General features: G+C 45.4%; 1 protein-coding gene across 5 annotated transcripts in view; it reads left to right on the top strand.

The window, feature by feature from the left end:
• qkia (QKI, KH domain containing, RNA binding a) overlaps positions 1 to 13,850 on the top strand; it is a 68,810-nt gene that overhangs the window by 43,114 nt on the left and 11,846 nt on the right. The window lies entirely within an intron of this gene.

The following is a 13,850-nucleotide window of genomic DNA, read 5'->3' as shown; positions in this document are numbered from 1 at the left end:
CTTTCGAAGAATAGGCTTTATTTGGCAATCAAGACAAAACAGGCGCAGAAATAAAACCAATGATGATAACCAAATTTGTTTTGTCTACAAGGACGCTGGTAAATTATTGCCAAGGCTTTAAATAGATTTGTGGGGTATTTTGGGTATTAGGGATAAGTAGCCAGTATATCTGACATGGAAAAATGTATTCTTAATTATTTCAACAAGTGATGTAACCTCTTCATCTATTCAATGAGTGTGTTGTATGTGCAATGATCTCAAGTATTTGTACTTGTTTTTCTGTTGTTCAAAGGCTCTAAACTAATTAGTTTTCCAAAACAATATTCAGTAATTCCACTTAGACACTGTTTCAAAAAGATATGGGACTAACCAAGTGTGACTCAGGTTAGAGTGTTGCAGATACTGTCTGTCTCTAAATGATCATCAATTCAGTTGTTACTTGACATGTTGGTCGAGCAAATATGGATTTGGTACGCCCTGTCAATGCTCCTTATTCAGAGATTGATTGACAGCTAGGGTGCTGATGAGGTGCTTCAGGCTCCTTGTGGCTCTGATTTGCCCCATCTTGCCCCCCCCCCCCTGCTCTCAGTCCTGTGAACCCTTCAACTCTGCGTGAACTGGGAGCAGGGGTGCATCAGTGAGATGAGAGAGACAGGGGGGCGAGAGAGGGAGAGATAGGGGGGAGAGCTTGATTGAGCTACTCTTTCAAGTGTGGATTTACTCCACTGATCCGACCCTCAAATACACACACAATAGCGCATACACACATGGATACACATACCCAGAAAAAAATCGTCCACTTGCATGCATACACACACACATACACACTCAGTCAAATGTTCCGCTCATCCCTTGAGTCCTTGGTTAAGGCCCTCAAACGGAGCTGGCAGCAGAGCCCCACTGGACTTTAGGTAACCTCGACTCAGATTCTCGCAGAGCTCTATCTATAAACCCTAACTCGCCTGCTCCCCTACCCCCGCCTGTCCTGAAAGGTGTGTGGAGCAATACTGATTGAACCAGGAATCTACCACAGACCCGGGCCAATTGTATACGACTTGCATATGCCATTTAAAACTACAATAGTCCCCTCTCAGATGACTTGATGAGCATACGTCAGCTCAAGTAAAAATCCATGTAAATACCTCTTAATGTTGTCATGATCCTCCGCTGAGCTGTTCTCCCCATCTTTAAAAAGTTTGGATGTTGTGGTATAATACAAATTAGTGTCAGATGTTGCCTAATAGTCTTTTTAGTTCTAATAAGAGACTGGCGCGCTGGGCTCCTGTACTGGTTAACAGACATAACCACCACATGGACAGACAATACAATAGATTGGTTACGCTGTCCTTGTTGGTGTCCTTTCTGCTCCATGAGTGGCTTTTTATGTGTCTATTTATGCACACGTGCCCGTTCCTGTGTGCGTGATTGACAGGCGGACAATCTGGACATTGTTATGGATGAAAATAAATTCTCCTTAGTCCCTTCAGGTCACCGCGCTGTATGAAGTGCTTATGGCAAAATGACAGACAGGCAGACAATTTGGCATGGCCACCTGAGACCAGGCAAAGGCCCTGTCCTTAGGTAACCCTAGGTGCTTTGGCCCAAAGGCACGTATTCTTATTAAGAGTCCTAGAAGCGCCTCTGTTTTCACATTTCCCTCTAAGGTCCTTGTAAGTTTCACCCAGGTAGATAGATGCAGTGTTTTTAAGGATTAATTAAGAAGTCTTTATATTTTCTCAAGCAGACCTTTGTACACATTAGTCAGCCTCAGACGGCCGAATCATATTCTATTTAGAGGTCCCTCAAGCTATTCTGCTTTCCTCTTTTTTCAAGCAATTTTATTTTAACAGATAATTCTTTCTTGATCAAATTGCCGGTGCACAGTGGCTTTGCATTACGTTCACTTATTATGTTGCTTATTTAGAAAATGAAGCGTATAATTATGCTGCATTGTACACTGCAAGTGGCACTGTTAAAAAATCCTCAGCAGGTTAAATCCTAAAATGTTAATGTAAACACGTTGCCCTTGAAACGAACCACCAGTACGTCACCTCATTCATTCAATGGGGTGACATGCTTATTCTCTGAAGACATGCATCAGCCACGTACATTATTTCTACTCTGCTGATTCTGGTTTTAGGGAAATAAACTAACCCAGGGATTCTTTTTTTATTTCCTAACATCTAAAAAGGTTTGCATGGGGACAATTGTTTACATTTTATGATTGAACTACATTCCTGCATTCTATTTCAATATTGGGACAATACGTGATTTAAGAAAGCTTCAGACAATGTCTATATTTGATTCAGTGCAGTGATGGCAGGCAGTCACTGCAAGCAATCTACAGCACACACACACGCACACACACAGTACCCGGGAAGCAGGAAAGGTTAGGTTTGAAAGAAGAACAGCACACAGAGAAATAAAGAGCAAGTTAGCACAGGGGCGCTTTGGCCCTGGAGAGCCCGGCGCCTCTCTGAATGAAACTGTCATTGCCAAGAACAAAGTGAGCCCGGTAGCAGTCCGAGCAGACCAGCTGCCCCAAGCACTTTCCAACGCATTGGGAGCCAGTCCTGTGCTTTAGCTCCAGCTTACTTTCCCCTATTGAGCGCCGTCTCCCCCCTTTCCTCTAAATCCTTCTATTGGCCCTTTTTTTACTTCTGTATTTTTGGTATTCTTTACACTTATGCAGTTTTAGTGCACATTATGGGGATGCTTTCATTGCTCCACTTTTCTTTAAATTTTTTGGGCGGTTGATGGCTCTCTCTGTTGCCATGATTGGGTCATTGTATCACAAACCTGTGACGGCTGCCTCTTTGTTCTTATCTCCGTCCCTTGCTCCCTCAGTGCCTCCTCATCTCTCTTTCTCTTTTTATCTCTCCTCATTCACTTTTCTGGACCACCTTTTGAGGAAGAACATACAGTAGATTGTGTTTCTGTAAAAGCCAGGCAGATGGACCTCAATGGACGCCAAGTTTGGCGATCTGCGGGGTGTTGTGTCTGTACTCGGCAGTATGCATCCGGCTTGGCAGAGTGCTACCATGGCAGCACCGTCAGAACCAGTGAGACAGGAAAGGCACATGCACAGAGGAGATGATGAAGAACAAGCAGGGCTAGATTTAAACAGTGGAAGCCTGTTCTAGGCAGCAGACTACCGAGTTTGCAATCAATAAACACCTCTTTCTGTTTTTCTTCCTCTCTTTCTCGCTGTGTCCTCCTCTCTTTCTGTCAGCAGTGTATGACAAATGAGTACAAAACACCATCTGGCTGCATCCATCTTTGTGTGCCTCCCCAATTAATGATGTTTATTCTCCGTTAGGCCTACCTATCACTACCATTCTCTTCATATTTACTCTTAATCTACTCCACCGCCCCCCTCTTCCCAGCGGCCTCCGTCACGCATGAAATCCAACCATATTCTCAAAAACAGCATCGGGTGGTGCCCTACACCAACTAGCGCTAGTAGTGATATCCCTCAAAGGTTGTATATACAGCATCAGTAGTATTAGTCTAAAAATGGGCAAAGAAAGAAGTCACACGGGGCAAGAAAACCTTCAAACTGACAGACACACACATCAAAGTGTGATGATGCAATAATATCTGCTCTTGCCCCATGTACCGGTGCATTTAAATGTGATTAATGACAACAGCAGCTACGGTGTGACCGTGCCAGCCAGCTGAAGTAGGCTTTGAGACCTTGGAAAAAGGCAGTAAGTAGGTTGATTTAGTCAACCTTGCCGCCTATCTCTCCCTGTAGGCTGTTATTACCTTCATCAGGCTAATGAAGAGGTTGGATTGGATCATATTAACCTTCTGATCTCCACCTCCCAGGACACTTTAGTTACAACAGACTGGACTGCACTGTTCACTTCTCTCATTATAAGTGTGTGTGTGAGAGAGAATGGTGAGCTCATCCCACCTGCAAGTAGACATTGTATCTCCCTCCTGAATGTTAATCATCTTTTTAATTGGCTTCCTTGACTTGATGACCTATACTTGAGATGGCAAGCCTGCACCACCACTGCTTCTCCTTTAAATGCTCTCCTTGTGTTTTCTTACTTTGTCTGCAACGTGTGTGTGTGTGTGTATAGTGTTTTATAGCGTCCATTCACTCTCAAGCAGTTCATATAAGAGCTGGCCTGGAGGCAGCGTGACCTTTGACTCCAAGCCAGACTCTTGTCCTCCACTTTCATCATTATCCATCTTCACATCCTCTCACTCTTTGCACTCATTTATCCAGCCTTTTGGTCCTCGCATGCCCTTCCCTCACATTTGAGATGAGCACTTTCAGACACCAATTGAAATCCAGCAACCAGGAGATCAAACACTGAAGCAGTGTGAGGTGTACATCCCCTCAGATTAATGATCTAAAGTTAATAAGTGGGTAATGGGAACCAATTTACCACAGGAAACAGATGTGGCTTTTTAAACACGTGTGTCAATGATTAATACTGTGTGTCATTTGATTGGCTAGTGACCATGATTGGTCATGTCAGGTGAAACAGCCTTTTAAAACTTTTTTTCATGAACTTCTTACATGAATAAGTTGCACCTGAAGTCTAGCCAGCCCCTGAGTGACATCCCACTTCAGACTGGGCATAAAGTAAACTTTGTATATTTGTATTTGCAAGCTCAGAGATGTGCATTAAGGGAATCCACCATCCTACTTTCGTTCTACTCCTCTTTCTCCCTACTCAGTTTCCCCTGTGTTTTGTTTTCCTTTCTCCTCTTTCTGTCTCTGGCTGATTGAGGGGACAAGTCACCCACACCTCACTTCTGTAAATGCATGTGTAAAAGCCTAAAGGCCGATGCACAGGTACACACCACAGGACAGACTAGAGCTGTCTGTATCAACTGCTGTTGTCACACTGAAAGAATGGCACAGATAATACAACTATAAATATGTTTCCCATAGATCGTGTGGAGAGGACGGCCACAAAAAGCCTCTGTTGTTACTAGTTCAGGCCTAATTTTAATAACTCCCAGGTCGCACACATTCCCCCAGTCTAAGCTTTTTATTGCTGTACTACATACGGTGGCTATTGAGCTTCTTTCCATGTGTGCCAAGTCCCTCCTGTCAGCTCAAACCCAACAGCAGGGACTTGGTCTGGTCTTGGCCCAAGGGTTCCTCCCTTGCCTTCACCGCCCCCTCCACATCTCCATCTGCCCATCTCTCCTCAGCTCCATCTCTATGGCTCTCCTGGGGGGCAGACAGGTGGTTGCTACCCTAAAGAAACGCTACCCCTGCAGGTAACAACCTGCCTGAGCCTGGCCACCTTCCCTCGTCCTGTCCTCCTTCTGTTTAATTTCCTGGAACTGCGACTGAAAGGCAGGCTGACTTCTTTGGCCCAATGTCAGTCTGGACAGACTTGCTGGCTTTGCCTCCTATTGCTGCTGAAAAACACATAGAAAAACAATCTGCAGCAGCCTTGATCAGGGGGAGCTGCATGCCATTTAATGAAGTTCTAATTATCATCAGACAACTTCAGCAATTTAACGCATCCCAGCAAACCAGACGCTGATTGCAGTGACTTTGTGATCATTGGAGCAATTGCGTTCAATTTATAAAGAATTTCTTGTGTGTGTGCTTTTCCCCAGAGGCAGACGACCTATAGTAGGCTCATTATTTGTGGGGTTTGTGTTTTAGCAACGTACACAGTGCAACGTACACAGTGATATAAGAGAAGAGGCAGTGAGACTTTGAATTCCACTCTGCCTGCTGTTCCCCTCATCATCGGGAGTCTGCTCACGGAGCCAGACACAGGAAATAGTGAAATCTCCAAAGCGGGAAAAAGATTCAGACTGCAATAACATTTGTGCTGAATGCCACGTTACATCTCCTTCCTCACCTTTCCTTTCCTTGTTTTATCCCTCTGTCATTCAGTCCCACACTGATGTGAAAGAATGCGAGTAAAAAGAGAGAAGCACGGTACCGCGTATAATTCCAGCCCAGAACATATCCTCACACATGGAACCAATTTACCATCGATGAACGTATGTTTATTCCATCAAATTCTTATCAATGATTGATCGAGCGACGATAAATCACTTAAACAAACACATGCTGATCTGACTTGCTTAACAAGCACAAAGACGAGTGCTGCCAGGAGCTTGTTTTCTGCTGCTAGCTGTGTCCTCCGTCTCATTCATTGTCCTGAACCAAACCTCAGCTTCGTCACGCTACAATTATCACTTTCTCCTTGATGCTCTCTTGAGTTCTTCCTTCCCTTCCTCCTCCTTGAAACCTCATCCTGTTCCAAATCCAACTCTTTCATTTCATCCCTCTGAGGGGAATTAGTCCTGTTTCTTCTCGTGTCTCATTCATTTAGATTTTTAAGTCAGCCACGGTCCCCAGTGAAGGTGCATGCTATGTACACAGGCCCTTTGCAACCGCTTACAAAATTGCTTTGCCCACTTGTACTGTCCTTTTTTAATTTCAGTCCACTTGCATGCACTCTGGTCCCTAACCACCCGGGTCATCATTGTAAAATAACCTGCTTCCTAATCCAGCAGGTTGGCTCCTCCAGGGCCTTTTTCAAGTGTCCAAGTGCAGTGTGCAGAAAGAGGAGGTGGGTAACTAGACAGGCTGAGGATCCCGGGCAGCTTTAATCTGCCCCTGCTCTTCCAGTGGAAAGGAGAGGGACCCAGCCGGCCCCTGGCCAATCTCTCTGCCTCTCTTTGAACCTCCCCTTAATCCCCTTCCAGAGAGGCAAGGAAATGCAGATGTGTGTGTGTGTGTCTGTGTGTGTGTGTGTGCCTGTGAGTTCATTGTAAGGCAGGACCCTGCATCTCCAAAGGTCCAATGCTGATTGAGACATTGTCTCTCTGCTCCTTTGTCCTTCTCACATATTCTCTCTATACATTGTCCATCCACAGTAGGTTCTGAACTCCACCCCCCTGGGCATTACCAGGGCCAGGCTTCAACATCTGCGAAGTGGGAACACACACACACACGTATGCACACACTGCTTTCATCTCTGCCTCTCCAGCGACTTTGTGTCCCAGTGTTTAGTCAGGAAAATAGGATTGTGTAGAGCTCAGCGTTTAGAGAGCCCAAAGGCCGCCCGTCATATTCAGCTCCTGCAGTCTGCTAGGTCTCGCTCTGCCAGCCATCGCTCAACTCATTCCAAACTCCATTCTCCCAGCCGCACCACCCAGCTCCGGACTGGTGGCTTCCGTTGGTTGTGTCTCCAATGTGGAACCATTTTTTAAATTTCACATGGGCTAGTTGGGTTTGTTTACACCGTCCCTTCTTTTCCCTTTCACTGTTATTCTTTCTTAAGAGGGATGTTTGCAATACTTCACTTGCTGTGTAATACTCTGACTGGGTTTCCCATGATGTCACTTGAGGAGCTCAAACCAACAGCCCTGTTGAGTCCCCAATGTTTTCTTTCTTCACCATGAATACACACAACATTTATAAAACCAGTTGAGTATTTTTTGTCTTTTAATAACATTGTTGCATATCAGATTTCACATATTCATCCTAGCATGTGAGTATTTGAAGGAAGTATGGATGTAGGCGAAATAGGCCAAGGATATCGAAAGAAGGTTTCTCACAAGCAGTTTAAATAATGTTGTTCTTGTGCTGACTGCATTCACCCAGGTAGATCCTTCCAAAAGGTCCCAGCTTTGAATCCACATCTTGCAGGATGTACTTTTCCCCCTGTTTTAGGAGTCAGGATCTCTGAATGATGCAAATCCCCTAGCAGTATTTAAAGCTCCCAAATCATCCCTGGCCAAATCCCTTCAAGATATTCCCTGCTCGATTGGATGGCATTAAAGGATCGCAGCGACAGAACAATACACCGTCTGGCAGCCCGGTGGAATGGGGGATAAAGGGAAGGGAGTAGAGGGAAAATGGAAGGAGAAGTGGAAAAGAAGTGAACAAATAAGGTAGGGACTGAAAGTGCATATTTGGAATATGGGCTGGGAGTACAGAGGGATGAGAAGGAATTGTATTTGTAGGCAGGGAGCAAATTATGAGAAAAAGGGGGCAGGAAAAACAGACAGCTGTTTGTGGGGCTGTGCAACATGGTGTGACTGAGTGATCCCTCCTGCTCTTAGTCTGAAACATCATCTGTTTGTTAAATCCCATGCAGGCCAACAAGCATTAATAATATATCTAAATCTTCTTGTTAAATCTGTATATATTTTCTAGGTTATTTATATGAAGTTTAATCCGCTCTTAATGCTATTATGTGACATGGAAAACCAGCCCAGTTTCTGAGGCTAAACAAGATCACTCAGGATTTCGGCACAGCTTTCCCCCTTGTACTTTTGGAAATGCTTTTGATGGGGGAGAAAAACTGATATTTTTTACTTTCAGTTTTAGAAAAGTGCAGCGTGCTGGTAAAAAAACACATTTTCTATCGTGTGTGTGTGTGTGTGTGTGTGAGTGTGACTAGCAGAGAGAACCAAGGCTGCCTACTTCACTCCTTTAAGCAGAATAATAGGCTGTTATAAGCCCCATAAATCCAGGAGCCAATGCCAGGGCCCAGATTGCAACCGCCACACAACCTTACCTTGCCCTTCATGGGTTACCTCAGCAGAAGCTCTGGGAGTAAACCAGTCTCTACCAATTCAACACACCGCCACTGCAACACGTAGTCGCGCCATCAACACCCAGCCTCGCTACATCAGGCGGCACACATTTATTCGGAGGACTTGGCACCCATGAGCTTTGTTATGATGAGGAAAGTGGAGTCTTAACAGAAGAGTTGGTTCCTGACTTTGTAATGTGCCACTTTCAGCTGTACCCCAGTAAGCTGTGTGATTGACAGTAATGGGGCGGAGCAGCCGTGATAAGTTTGTAATAATCTGACTGGAGTCAGGTTCACTTCTATGCTAATGAGCACGCGTGTTGGTGGTTTAGCATGACTAATGGCGCCAGTTGCTAACAGAGCTGTCTGGGAGCGAGGAAGGGAGCAAAGGAGGAAAGGAGAAATAAAGAGGCTTTGCCGGAGTCTTGTGAAGGTATAAGACAGTCAGAGAGGAGAGTTGCAGGAGATTGCGTTGTTATTCTTTCGGGGGAAAAAGAAAATACAGTTGACGCATGATTCCCTCGGCAGATGTGTTCACAAAAGCTGAGGAGCAAGGCAGAAGAGAGAAAATTGCCTTTGAAAGTGCAGCAGTGATTTTTAGAAAGACATGTAGTACTACTCCTGCTTTTAATAGGAGATATGTTTGTTTAACGTTCCATGTTTCTCTGTCCTGTGTTGATTGGTGCAAATCGTGTTATTTAAAAGTGAAACGGCTTTCTTATCATTTAGTGTGTATATGCAGCTTCCTCTTTCCTTATAATATTTGATTGATGCATGGTTTTCCATTAGAAAGAAAAAGCTGTGTGGGCGGCTTATATGTGATTTTGCTGGAGTAGTTATAGTCTTTTCAATGCAAAAATGGAAATCAGTTTTGCTGCACATGTGTTTCTGATTTCCTAACCAAATCCAGCAAGCAGAGTTTGCTTTAGTTGACTGGAATTGATGAAACTTTCTTGTCACTTATTTATTTAGTGCAGAGATGTTTTGAAGCTTGCTACAAGTACTCATTCCTTCCTCTCCTCTAACCCTACGCTTCTGGAGAGTGTGGAATTGTTGATAAGTCGCCTTGGCAGCGTTGCGAGAGTAATCATTTTCCTCCAGATGTTAGACTTTGGGAAGGAACCAAAAGGGAGGCGAGTAAGGGAGGGGAACGGGAGAAAAACCAGCTGCAGCCACTACCAGTTCCACCCCTCTACATGAAGTCATCTACTCCTCCCTCCCAGAGGCTCCCAATACCACCTCCTCCACTCCATTCTGCTGATTTCTCTCCTCACCCCCCCTCTCCTTCTCAGTTCTACACATTTTGCCTTTCTCTGTATCCCAGGAGGCCGACAGGGCAGGCTGTGTTTACTGCTGAGGTAATTGGAGTAGTTGGAGAGAGCCTGACCCTGCTAAGGCCTAAGGTGTGTGTGTGTGTGTGTGTGTGTGTGTGTGTGTGTGTGTGTGTGTGTGTGTGTGTGTGTGTGTGTGTGTGTGTGTGTGTGTGTGTGTGTGTGTGTGTGTGTGTGTGTGTGTGTGTGTGTGTGTGTGTGTGTGTGTGTGTGTGTGTGTGTGTGTGTGTGTGTGTGTGTGTGTGTGTGTGTGTGTGTGTGTGTGTGTGTGTGTGTGTGTGTGTGTGTGTGTGTGTGTGTGTGTGTGTGTGTGTGTGTGTGTGTGTGTGTGTGTGTGTGTGTGTGTGTGTGTGTGTGTGTGTGTGTGTGTGTGTGTGTGTGTGTGTGCGCGCCCACATGTGTGCATACGCCTGTTTGTGATGACTGGCAGTGAGGGCAGTAAAGGAAAGCAGGCCTTAGCCAATGTCAGCCCACTAGGGAAAAGACAAATTGGTTTTCACTATGCTGTCTGTCTCTTCTTGTCTCATATTCTCCAGCCATCCCTTTCTTCCCCCCGCATATCTCTCCATCTCACCACCAACTCAAAGACAATCATTCACGCTTCCTCTTGTACTTGCTCTGCAGCGCTTTTTCTCCTCCTGGTAATCTTTTGTTCCACCTCTCTTTCTATTTCTCTCTCTGCTCATCATTTCATCTGTGCGAGCTGAGCTGTTAGCTGAGCTGCATAGACGCTGACTGTTGCCAGATACGAGTAAAAAAAAAACAAAACCTCAGCTGCAGCCAGAGACATGAGCAAATTCATCCAACCTAATCCAGGCGCCTGTTGTGTTTATCTGGGGGGAGATGGATGGGAGAGGGCCTGGAGTCTGCTGGGGAGAGTAAGGGTGCAGCCCTAAAAACATTATGAGACGGCTGCTCATCTGTTGCTTATTCTCATCCACATGATGTATATAACTTTGAACATCAGCTCTGTTATCTGTAACAATCAGCATCAGCTCTGGTTTGTTTGTCCTCAGCATATGAACACAAGCTTTGATCACAGACGGGTGCAGCGTGACAGTGATTTAGCATGCATCTAGTGACCTCATCGCTGGGCTGTCAGGTAGCGGCAGTGGGACATGGCTCACCTACTTTAGCTCATCGCACTCCCGTCTCCCTGTCCCTCCCTCCTGCTCCCCTTCCCCCCTTCCCTCATCCCTCTGTCTTGCTCCTCCCTGATAGCTTTTACCGCTCTGCTGATTTCACAAATAGGCCTCATTGATTGAATCTGATTCTTGTGGATAGAGCAGCTTTATTGAGTGGCTTTTTCACTGATGGACAGGAGCGTGTGTGTGGGTGTTTGTTACGCACATGTGCGGGTTAGGGATGATGAGGGAAAACTTCCTTTCCTCATTCCTCCTATTGTATAAACCAGCAGCTATTCCTGTCCCGGGAATTCCAGTAGACAGATCATCACACACACACACACACACACACACACACACACACACACACACACACACACACACACACACACACACACACACACACACACACACACACACCACCGTGCTTACACACAGTCCTAGTGACGTCTGTGTCTGACTGAATGTTTTATTACGGGTGGTGCATTCACTCTGAGGAGTCAGTGAATTGCGGTGACACCTTGAGCGCGGCAACATTAAAGTGTTAACTGCTCTCTCCGGCGCTCTTCATCAAACATTCATCTGAGCGCTGCTTCCGCTGCAGGAAGCTGGCCCGATCCAACCGGGGCGACACAATTTGAGTCAGTCCACTCCAGCTGTGACGCCACCATTATTTTTTGTTTTCTCCTGATCTGCAGCCATTTTGAATCCCCTATCTTACTGGTTGTGTAGCGTAAACCGGGGTGCCCTCGCTGTACCACGGAGAACAAAAACCGAGAGTAGGAACACTCTTCAGCAGGGGATTTGGGTTTTTGATGGGGGGAAATTGCGCTTGTTTCACATGCAAAACAGAACTGATCTGTCGGGGTTTGGAAGCTTTAGATAACAAACTGTTTGTGAGAAGATGGAGCTATATCATACTCATTCCACTGGGGATACACACATTTCACACACAGCAGTGCTCACCCTGTTCTCGCAGCAGCATCTGTGCTTTCCCTCTCTCGCTGCCATCTATTTCGTGTCTCTCTCCTCTCAACAGGCAGCGTGCCACCTATGCAAAGTTGGATAGATGGTGGCATCCTCTTACTCCGCGCCCATTTAACCCCCACAGCCCTGCAGATCCATCATCATACAGCACACACTAGCAGCCTCACACACACATCCCTGCATGCAATTGTCCTCAGCTGCAGCCTTTCACTGAGCTACCCATATTCTTCCCCCTTTCACACATTCACTCCTATTAGAAACCAACCCCCAAATGTGCTCATTATTTTTGGTCTAATTTAAAAGGTTAGTCTTGTCCCAGAGTGTTTAAGTGAAGCCACACCGGATCTGTGGTTCTCTGGTTTGAACTTCAGGAGGACCCCTTGTTCATAAGGACTTCCTGTGCTTGACGTAAGAGGAACGACTCAGTATCTGTTTAAATGGATGTTGGGAGCCAGGTGAGGCTAACAACAAACGGTTTCATCAATCATGGGTTTTTGTTCATACAGCTCTCCATACTGTTAAAAGTAAAAGCTAATGTTTGATTTATTGTTGCAACGGATTTGTTAAGCTTTGAAGACTTTACACATTCAGCCCCTCCTTATGAATTGCATCTGGAGAAGTTGTGTTCTCTATTTTGTCTTTTCCTTTTCTTTCTCCTCCGCTCATTTTTCAACATTGTCTACGAAGTCGTCTTGGCCCACTTCCAAAAACAACTGGCAGAGTTTTTGTGAGACACACATGCACACGCAGTGAAGACAAAAGGAAAAGAACAGCTGTTTCCTTATTTTGTGGTAGCAGCCTTTTTTCAGTCAAAGCTGTAGAGGGCAGCTTCTGATTTAATGTTTCGATGTAAATAAGGAGGCATAATGAATTGATCATTTCATTTGAAGCTCTTTGTACAGTAGCATCTTTCTGTACACTAAATCACTAGTGTTTACTTTAGTAGCCTTTTGTCGTTTTTTGTTGGAAAAAGTGATATACAGAAAACTGAGGTTTCCCCATTAAAGGAAGAGAGAGCCAGAGCAGAGGTAGCAAGGGGCAGAAAGCAGTAGAGATTTCTTTGCTTCATTAATTGGCAGCTCTGTGGTACACTAAACATTACACACACACACACACACACACACACACACACACACACACACACACACACACACACACACACACACACACACACACACACACACACTCGCACAGTTGAATACTGTGACTGCTCTGAAGCCACTGCCTTATATTTAGTCAAGGGAGACCAGCCTCTGTCACTTTTTCTCTTGCTTAACCTCACTCTTTCTCTCCCTCTCTCTGTGGCCGTGTTGAAGAGGAGTCTCATGGGAGGGCTTAACTCTGAGCCCTCATTCTTCTTTCTTTTCTTTCCCTCTCCCCTTCCATGTCTTTCTTCCCTTATCATCTCTGAATAGAGCTGCATACTGTTGTTAAACTTGGTGTGGGAGAGACTGCAGAGATAGAATAGAGGGGTTCAGTGTCTGCCATCCTGCCGCTATTACTGCCACACCTCACAGGCCGTGATGTGTTCAAGTGCAGATGGCACCTTTTTTTGTATTTGTGAGTTGAAATGATAAAGAAGCATTTGAATGTACCTTTTTTATAGCAGAACAAAGCATGAAGCCAATAGTTCACTGAAGGAGGGGCCGAGGCTCACATGCTGTCCCTGCACCCTTCAGTGTTGAGAGCCACACAAAGTAACTCTGCACAACCTGGAGAATCACAGGAGCTGTTGTGTTGTCATGGTTATTGAGTGTTTGCTAGCTTCACGGGAAATAGAGTTTGGGGGTGGAGGTAAGGGTGTGCAGAAAGGGGGAGGAATGAATGGGTGTAAGTAGGAGTGGGGGGGTGCTATCTTAATTGCT

Source organism: Eleginops maclovinus, chromosome 19 (genome assembly GCF_036324505.1).
Source record: "Eleginops maclovinus isolate JMC-PN-2008 ecotype Puerto Natales chromosome 19, JC_Emac_rtc_rv5, whole genome shotgun sequence".
Lineage (NCBI taxonomy): Eukaryota > Metazoa > Chordata > Actinopteri > Perciformes > Eleginopidae > Eleginops > Eleginops maclovinus.
Note: the sequence above shows the minus strand (reverse complement) of the source record. Positions and strands in the feature narration are given on the sequence as shown.